The sequence below is a fragment of the Cucurbita pepo genome, unplaced genomic scaffold (assembly GCF_002806865.2).
Source record: "Cucurbita pepo subsp. pepo cultivar mu-cu-16 unplaced genomic scaffold, ASM280686v2 Cp4.1_scaffold000243, whole genome shotgun sequence".
In the NCBI taxonomy this organism is placed as follows: Eukaryota; Viridiplantae; Streptophyta; class Magnoliopsida; order Cucurbitales; family Cucurbitaceae; genus Cucurbita; species Cucurbita pepo.
This window is the reverse complement of record NW_019646497.1, coordinates 60925-68812: the sequence shown is the minus strand read 5'-3', so window position 1 is coordinate 68812 and position 7888 is coordinate 60925. Positions and strand designations below refer to the sequence as shown.

Sequence of the window (7888 nt, the reverse complement as noted above, 5' to 3'; positions counted from 1 at the left end):
AAGGATGCATGCTTCTAAATCAGGCAGCAAGGTAAATCAAACAGCAAGGTTATAAAAGGTGTGGTAAGAGAATTCCCTTGATTTTAGGCATCATTAGAGGAAGTATTCTCTTCCTCCTCTACCGCATGCGATGATTCTTTGCGGCTCCACTCTTTAAAAATTTCGTCTGGAAAACTTGGGAATGCTGAATTTTTGGACTTGGTTCTTAAGGCTTTATGTATTTCCTCATCCCTCTTTTTGACATAAGACCAATACGCCTTACAACTCCCTTCACTGTTATCACACTNTTTTTGACATAAGACCAATACGCCTTACAACTCCCTTCACTGTTATCACACTAGCTAAGTAAAGCCTCTTGTTGTTTCAGCAGTTGATCCATATTGTCTGTTGCTCCGCTGTTCCTCCTTTTGCCACTGTTGGCGCCATCCCTATGGGTTTCTATGTAGTCCATCACATTCCTTGTCTCAAGTCTTTCTTCTTCCTCATCAAAAGGGACTGCAGCCTCCAGGCACAGCATGGTTATTCAGCTGTGGAAAAAACAGCCTCCCCACTTTCTTACTTGCACATTTGACAATCTCATCCACTACAATCTTGCCCACATAGATGCTCAAATTCATTATGATTGCATACACAAGTAAAACTCTATAGCCTAACAATGTAGTATCATGTGTAGTGCGTAGTAAGTTGGTTTTTACGAAGGCAGCCCAAACTTTCGCTTCGGGGTTGAGGTCTGCTGCTATTATCGTCCTTGCTCCTCCTCTCGAGAGTTGCCACCGTGTTCCTTCTATGGCTACCATCTTCAAGGCCATCTCAAGTTGATCATCTGCTGTAGCTAGCACCATTTCGTTGAAGGTGGCATACTCAAAAGATTGTAGGTGAAACAGTTGGTTGATGGCTTTAGGGCTCCAATCAACTATTTTTCCTCTTACTAATGTTGTGTACCCTTCCACTTGATCAATATGTGCGTAAAACTCCTTCACTATCGGCACTATAGCTTGTTCCCTTTTGTGACAGAACATCTCCCACCCTAGATCGTTGATGGCATTAAGAAAGGACTCCGGGAATGTAGGGTAAAATGCTGGGAACCTTCTTTCCACCAACACTACTCTTGACTTGAAGAGTTCATACCTGTTGTACGCCTCCTCGTTTGCGAATATTCCTTTTTGTGTTGGGAGGTTCTCCCTTTTGTTCTTGCCCTTTTCTTTTCGTTTCGAACCGGTGCCCGTTAGGAAGAGATCATGATTTCTTTCTTGCACTTCATCTTGCTGCACTTCTTCCTTCCCGCGTACCATTTTTTCCCTCTTATTCTCGGTGCCATGATTGTCGGTTGCAAGCTAATTTTTTTTTTCCTTGATTGCTTGTAAGTGTGAAGGTGAATTGTTATCTCTTGTGGAAGTAGTTTGTATATAACACAAAGGATGACTTGTTGGGGAAGTAATTTATTTATTTATTTATTTTATTTTATTTTATTTTTTGCAAAAATTTTAAATTTTAAATTATTATTATTATTTTTTTATTTTTTTTTTTTCCAAAAGAAAATAGGCTATTGTATGCTGCTACAGCAGTCTGCTGTCAAGAACAGACAACAGTTTGTATTCTTTTTTTTTTCATTTTTTTTTTCTAACACGAGTCTGCTGTCAATGACAGCAGGCAGTACTTTGGGTAGAACAGCAGTTTGCTGTCAAGTTGACAGCAAGTTGCTGTAATTTTTTTTTTATTTTTTTTTATTAACATAGTCTGCCAAATTTTTTTTTTAATGCAGCAGATTGCTGTAAATATATAGATATTTTTTTCCAAAGTTTTCCTTTTTCTTGTTTGATATCAATTGATGTCATCTTTTTGTGTTGGTGTTTTAACTTGAGGTTTCGTGAGAAAGCGCACACAAATTAGATCAAATTCATGCAAATGAGAAAGAACGCAGTACTTCATGGCAGCATATACCAAAAAAGATTAACTTTGACACTAATCACAACTTAGTATGTACCAAATGTAATTAACCTCCTACTTTGAAATTAGCCTTAACCACCTCAGAATCCACCTAATTCATCTACACAAAAAAAATTAGCTACTTTCTTGGGGCATGCGAGTCATTCATGATAAAAATGTAAAATAATATCTAAAAAACTATCATTCTAAGATAAGTGAAGATAACTATTTAAAAACAATTAAAAGTGCATAAATAAAAGGAGAAGAAAAACTAACTTGGCTTCCCGGGAGTTTGTTACCTGTTACCGTTTCTTGTAAGCTCCCGTTTGCTCCAAAATGTTTTATTTTTCAGCTTTTTAAGCTTAAAGAGGCAATGCCTCTTTTTAATTCTCCACCCAAATATGGCTTCAGTCTCTGTCCATTCACTGTGAAAGGTCTCCTTTCGTCTCCATGTTTTATCGTTATTGCCCCATAGGGAGTGACTTCTTCAACTATAAACGGACCAGACCATCTTGATTTTAATTTTCCAGGGAATAACTTCAGCCTTGAGTTTAATAGCAACACTCTTTGTCCTTTGTAGAATTCTTTGGGCCTAATTTTGTTGTCATGCCACATTTTTGTTTTTTCTTTGTACATCTTAGCATTTTCGTAGGCTAGGTACCTGAATTCTTCCAATTCATTTAGTTGCATTCGCCTCAAGTCTCCATCTGTTGTATAGTCAAAATTTAACTTCTTTAATGCCCAAAATGCTTTATGTTCCAATTCCAGGGGTAGATGACATGCCTTCCCAAAAACTAGCTTGTAAGGAGACATTCCTAAAGGGGTTTTGAAGGCTGTCCTGTATGCCCATAATGCATCATCAAGTTTCACCGACCAATCTTTCCTGTTGGGTTGTACCACCTTTTCCAAAATACTTTTAATTTCTATGTTGGAGAACTCTGCTTGCCCATTGGTTTGTGGGTGATAAGGTGTCGTCACTCTATGTTTTACATTGTATCTCTCTAAAAGACTATTCATCAATCTGTTCACAAAGTGCGTTCCCTCATCGTTGATTAATGCTCTTGGTACACCAAACCTAGTGAATATGTTTCTTTTTAAAAACTTGAGTATCGTCTTCCCATCGTTGGATGGACAAACTATTGGTTCCACCCACTTGGACACATAGTCGACAGCCACTAGAATATATAAGTTCACATAAGATGGCGGAAAAGGTCCCATAAAGTCAATGCCCCATACATCAAAAAGTTCTACTTCTAGAATTGAATTCAGGGGTAGCTCATTTTTTTTACTGATATTTCCCGTCCTTTGACATTGATCACAACGCTTGCAAAATTCTTTTGCATCTTTGAAAATTGTTGGCCAATAGAAACTCAATTGAAATACCTTGGCTGCTGTTCTTTGCCCTCCAAAATGACCTCCATATGAAGATGCATGACATTGTTCAAGAATTGTTGGTATTTCAATGTCTGAAATGCATCTTTTCATTATGCCGTCTCCACATTGTTTAAAAAGAAAAGGTTCATCCCAAATGTAACTTTTGGATTCATGGAAAACCTTTTCCTTTGTTGATAATTTTCTCTTCGGGTATGATGGCACAAGCCAAAAAATTTGCTATGTCTGCATACCATGGAGTTGCTGTCATTATGCTACTACTGTTTATCCCAAGCAGCTGTTCATCCGGAAATGCATCATCAATTTCTTTGCTATTGACCTTTTCTTCCATGTTCTCCATTCTAGATAAGTGATCCACTACATGGTTATTAGCTTCTTTCGTGTCTACGATTTCTATCTCGAACTCTTGTAACAGTAGAATCCATCTAATTAATCTTGGCTTGGCATTCGGTTTCATCATTAGGTGCTTGATTGCTGCGTGGTCAATGTACACTTTCACCTTCGCTCCAAATTAATAAGCTCTGAACTTTTCAACAGCGAATACTACGGCCAACAATTCTTTTTCAGTGGTTGTATAATTCACTTGAACCTAATTCAACGTTTTGCTGACATAATAGATAGGATGAAGTACCTTCCCCTTTTTCTGTCCTAACATTGCCCCCACAGCATTGCCACTAGCATCACACATCAACTCAAATGGTGAATTCCAATCGGGTGTTGACATTATAGGAGCTGTGGTCAGCGCTGTCTTTAATGCTTGGAAGGCAGTCTTGCATTGTTTGTCAAAAACGAATTTTTCTATTTGACTCCAACAAACTACACAATGGTTTTGCAATCCAACAATTCTTTTTCAGTGGTTGTATAATTCACTTGAGCCCAATTCAACGTTTTGCTGACATAATAGATAGGATGAAATACCTTCCCCTTTTTCTATCCTAACATTGCCCCCATAGCATGGCCACTAGCATCACACATCAACTCAAATGGTGAATTCCAATCGGGTGTTGACATTATAGGAGCTGTGGTCAGTGTTGTCTTTAATGCTTGGAAGGCAGTCATGCATTGTTTGTCAAAAACGAATTTTCTATTTGACTCCAACCAACTACACAATGGTTTTGCAATCTTGGAGAAATCTTTAATAAACCTCCTATAAAACCCAGCATGGCCCAAAAAGCTTCTTATACAGTGACGTAGGTGGATTCAATCTTTGAATAGCTTCTACCTTGGCTCTATCAACTTCTATTCCTCTTCTTAAGATCTTGTGGCCTAACACTATTCCCTCATTGACCATAAAATGACATTTTCCCCAATTCAGTACAAGATTCTTCTCTTCCCATCTTTGTAGAACTTTCCCTAAATTGCACAAACAAGTCTCAAAAGATTCTCCATAAACCGAAAAATCATCCATGAATATCTCCATAAATGTTTCTACCATATCTGTAAAAATGGCCATCATGCAACGTTGAAATGTCGCTGGAGCATTACATAGTCCAAAGGGCATTCGTCTAAAGGCAAAAATTCCATATGGGCATATGAATGTAGTTTTCTCTTGATCTTCTGGACTGATTGTAATTTGATTGTGTCCCGAATAACCATCCAAGAAGAAATAATGTGACTTTCCAGCAAGTCTATCAAGCATTTGATCAATGAATGGTAAGGGAAAATGATCCTTATGTGTTGCTTTGTTTAGCCTTCTATAATCCATGCAAATTCTCCATCCATTCACTATTCTAGTGGAGATCAACTCATTGTTCTCATTTGCCATTACTGTTATCCCTCCTTTCTTCGGAACACATTGAATAGGACTGACTCAGTTGCTGTTTGAAATTGGATAAATTATTCCAGCATCTAGCCATTTGAGAATCTCCTTTCTAACAACCTCCTTCATCATGGGATTTAATCGTCTTTGTTTCTCAATGGACTTAACTTTTCCTTCCTCCAATTGTATTTTGTGCATGCATAGTGAAGGGCTAATTCCTTTTATATCCGCCAATGTCCAACCTATCGCCCCCTTGTGCTTCTTCAATGTTTCTAGGAGCATATTCTCTTGAGTCAAGGATAGTGTCGCTGAGATGATGATGAGTAGTGTCTTCTTGTCACCTAAATAAGCATACTTAAGGTTAGGTGGTAGTGGTTTCAAGTCCAGCTGCGGCGCTTCCTCAATAGATGGTCTCATCGGTGAACTCTTTCTTCCCTCACATTCTAGTGACTCAAAAGTTCTGCTGAATTCACCTAAAACTGCTAACTGTTCTATTCTGTCATTCCAGCTGCTGTCTTCTTCCTGCCCGCTTTCCCCATCATCCCATTCCTCGGTCGCTGGTTGTTCTGTCAATTCATACACTGCTGAGCATTCTTTTGTCACTGCTGGATATTTCATGCTGTCATTGATGTTAAATTCAACTTTTTGGTCACCCATTCTTAACGTGATGGTTCCTTTGTAGACATCGACTAATGTTCTTCCGGTCTTTAAAAATGGCCTCCCCAAAATAATTGGAACATCATGATCGGCTTCATAATCTAAAATGATAAAATCTGCAAGAAATATGAATTTGTCAACTTGAATTAAGATGTCCTCAATCTTTCCTTCGGGATAAGTGAAAGATCGATCTGCTAGTTGAAGAGTGACTGTAGTTGGTCTAGCTTCACCAATACCTAACTTTTTGTAAATAGACAGCGGCATTAGATTAATGCTTGATCCCAAATCACATAATGCTCGACCTAGCTTCTTCCCTCCTATTGATATTGGAATTGTGAATGAACCGGGGTCTTTCTCCTTTAGCGGGATCTTGTTTTTCAATATTGCACTACACTCTTCATTCAATGGTACCACCTTGAATTCTTCAAACTTTCTTCTATTGGTGAGCACATCCTTCAAGAATTTCACATAATTTGGCATTTGCTTCAAAGCTTCAACTAATGGTATATTTATGTGAATTTCCTTAAATATGTCCATGAACTTCTCAAAGTGGGCTTCTTCCTTCTTTCTTTTTATTCTTTGTGGAAAAGGAGGTGTTGGTGTGTATATTCTGCTTTCTTGTCCACTGCTGACTGATGTTTGTGTTTTAGGAGGCTTCACAACTTCTGCATAATTTCTGCTGTGTTCTTTCTGTACAGCAGCTTCTGCATCATTTTTGTTGTGCTCTTCTTGCACAACGGCTTTCTCCTTTCTCTGCTGTGTATCAGCAGTTTCTTGAGAGCGACTATCACCGTGTTCTTTAATTTTTTCTCCTCTGCTGGGTATTTCTTTCCCACTTCTCAACTCTATTGCTTGACATTGTTCCATTCCCTCTCTTTTTGGCATTTCGGTGTCTGCTGGCAGCTTACCAAGAGGTCTATTTCGTAACTCATTTGCTAATTGACCTACTTGAACTTCCAAATTTCGCAATGATGCTTGTTGACTTTGTATCACAGCATCATTTTTAGCCATATATTCCTTTATTAGGCTCTCAAGCGATGTTCCCGGTATGTGTTGAGCTTGGCTAGTTCCTTCCCCTTGGGTGGTGGCTTGTTGAGAACCATATGTCAATTGATTTTGTAATCCAAAACCCGGAGGGTAATTTGCTTTAGGGGGCATTTGTTGGTTGTACGAGCCTTGTCCCTTCCATGAGAAATTTGGATGATTTCTCCACCCCGGATTATAAGTATTTGAGAAGGGGTTATTTTTCGGGTTGCCTTGACTAACTTGATTCCCGACATAGAAAATTGAGGTCAGATTGCTTGAACATTGATCAAAGGTGTGTTCCTCTCCACAACATACACAAGATTCGGCTGCTGTCTGGTTAATTACAGCAGCTGTATGGACTGGTGCTTTGATCATGGAGTCTTGCCCCAACGCTAGATTTTGTAAAATATTAGTCACCGAAGCTAGTTGAGCATTGATAGAGGACAAAGCATCAACTTCAAGTACTCCTCGAGTCTTCCTTCCTGGGTTGCTTCTCACATCGGCCCATTGACAATTGTTAGATGCTATTCTCTCTAAAATCTCATATGCTTCATTGTATGTCTTTGACAAAATAGCTCCATTGGCGGAAGCATCAACTACTTGTTTAGTAGCAATATTTAATCCATTGTAGAAAGTCTCCATTTGTATACAATGAGGTAGTCCATGGTGAGGACACTTTCTAAGCATCTCCTTAAATCTCTCCTAAGCTTCACTTAGTGTCTCATCTTCAAACTATTGAAAAGCAACAATCTCATTTCTGAACCGTGCATTTCTCGTGGGTGGGAAATACTTGATAAAAAATTTCTCTTCTAGACTATTCCACGAATCAATTGTTCCCGGTGCTAAGGTATTCAACCATGATTTAGCACCATCCCTCAATGAATATGGGAATAAGCTCAGTCTAATCACATCTTTATCCACTCCTTGAAATCGAAATGAGTCACTAACTCCCAAAAATGACTTTAGGTGTAGGTGAGGATCTTCCGACGGTAGTCCATGAAATTGCCCAATGGTTTGCAGCATTTGAAACATCACAGGTTTTAGCTCAAACGTGGTTGCTTGTATTTCGGGTATAATGATGCACGGATTTAGCTCTTCCACAGCTGGGTGTGCATATGCTCGGATCGC

At 38.8% G+C, this 7888-nt stretch overlaps 1 non-coding gene across 1 annotated transcript; it reads left to right on the top strand.

The window, feature by feature from the left end:
• The first annotated feature begins 7418 nt into the window (after positions 1 to 7418).
• On the top strand, positions 7419 to 7524 carry LOC111784618. The gene has a single exon (XR_002813566.1). It is a non-coding gene; the product is annotated as a small nucleolar RNA R71 (small nucleolar RNA).
• Positions 7525 to 7888: the final 364 nt, after the last annotated feature.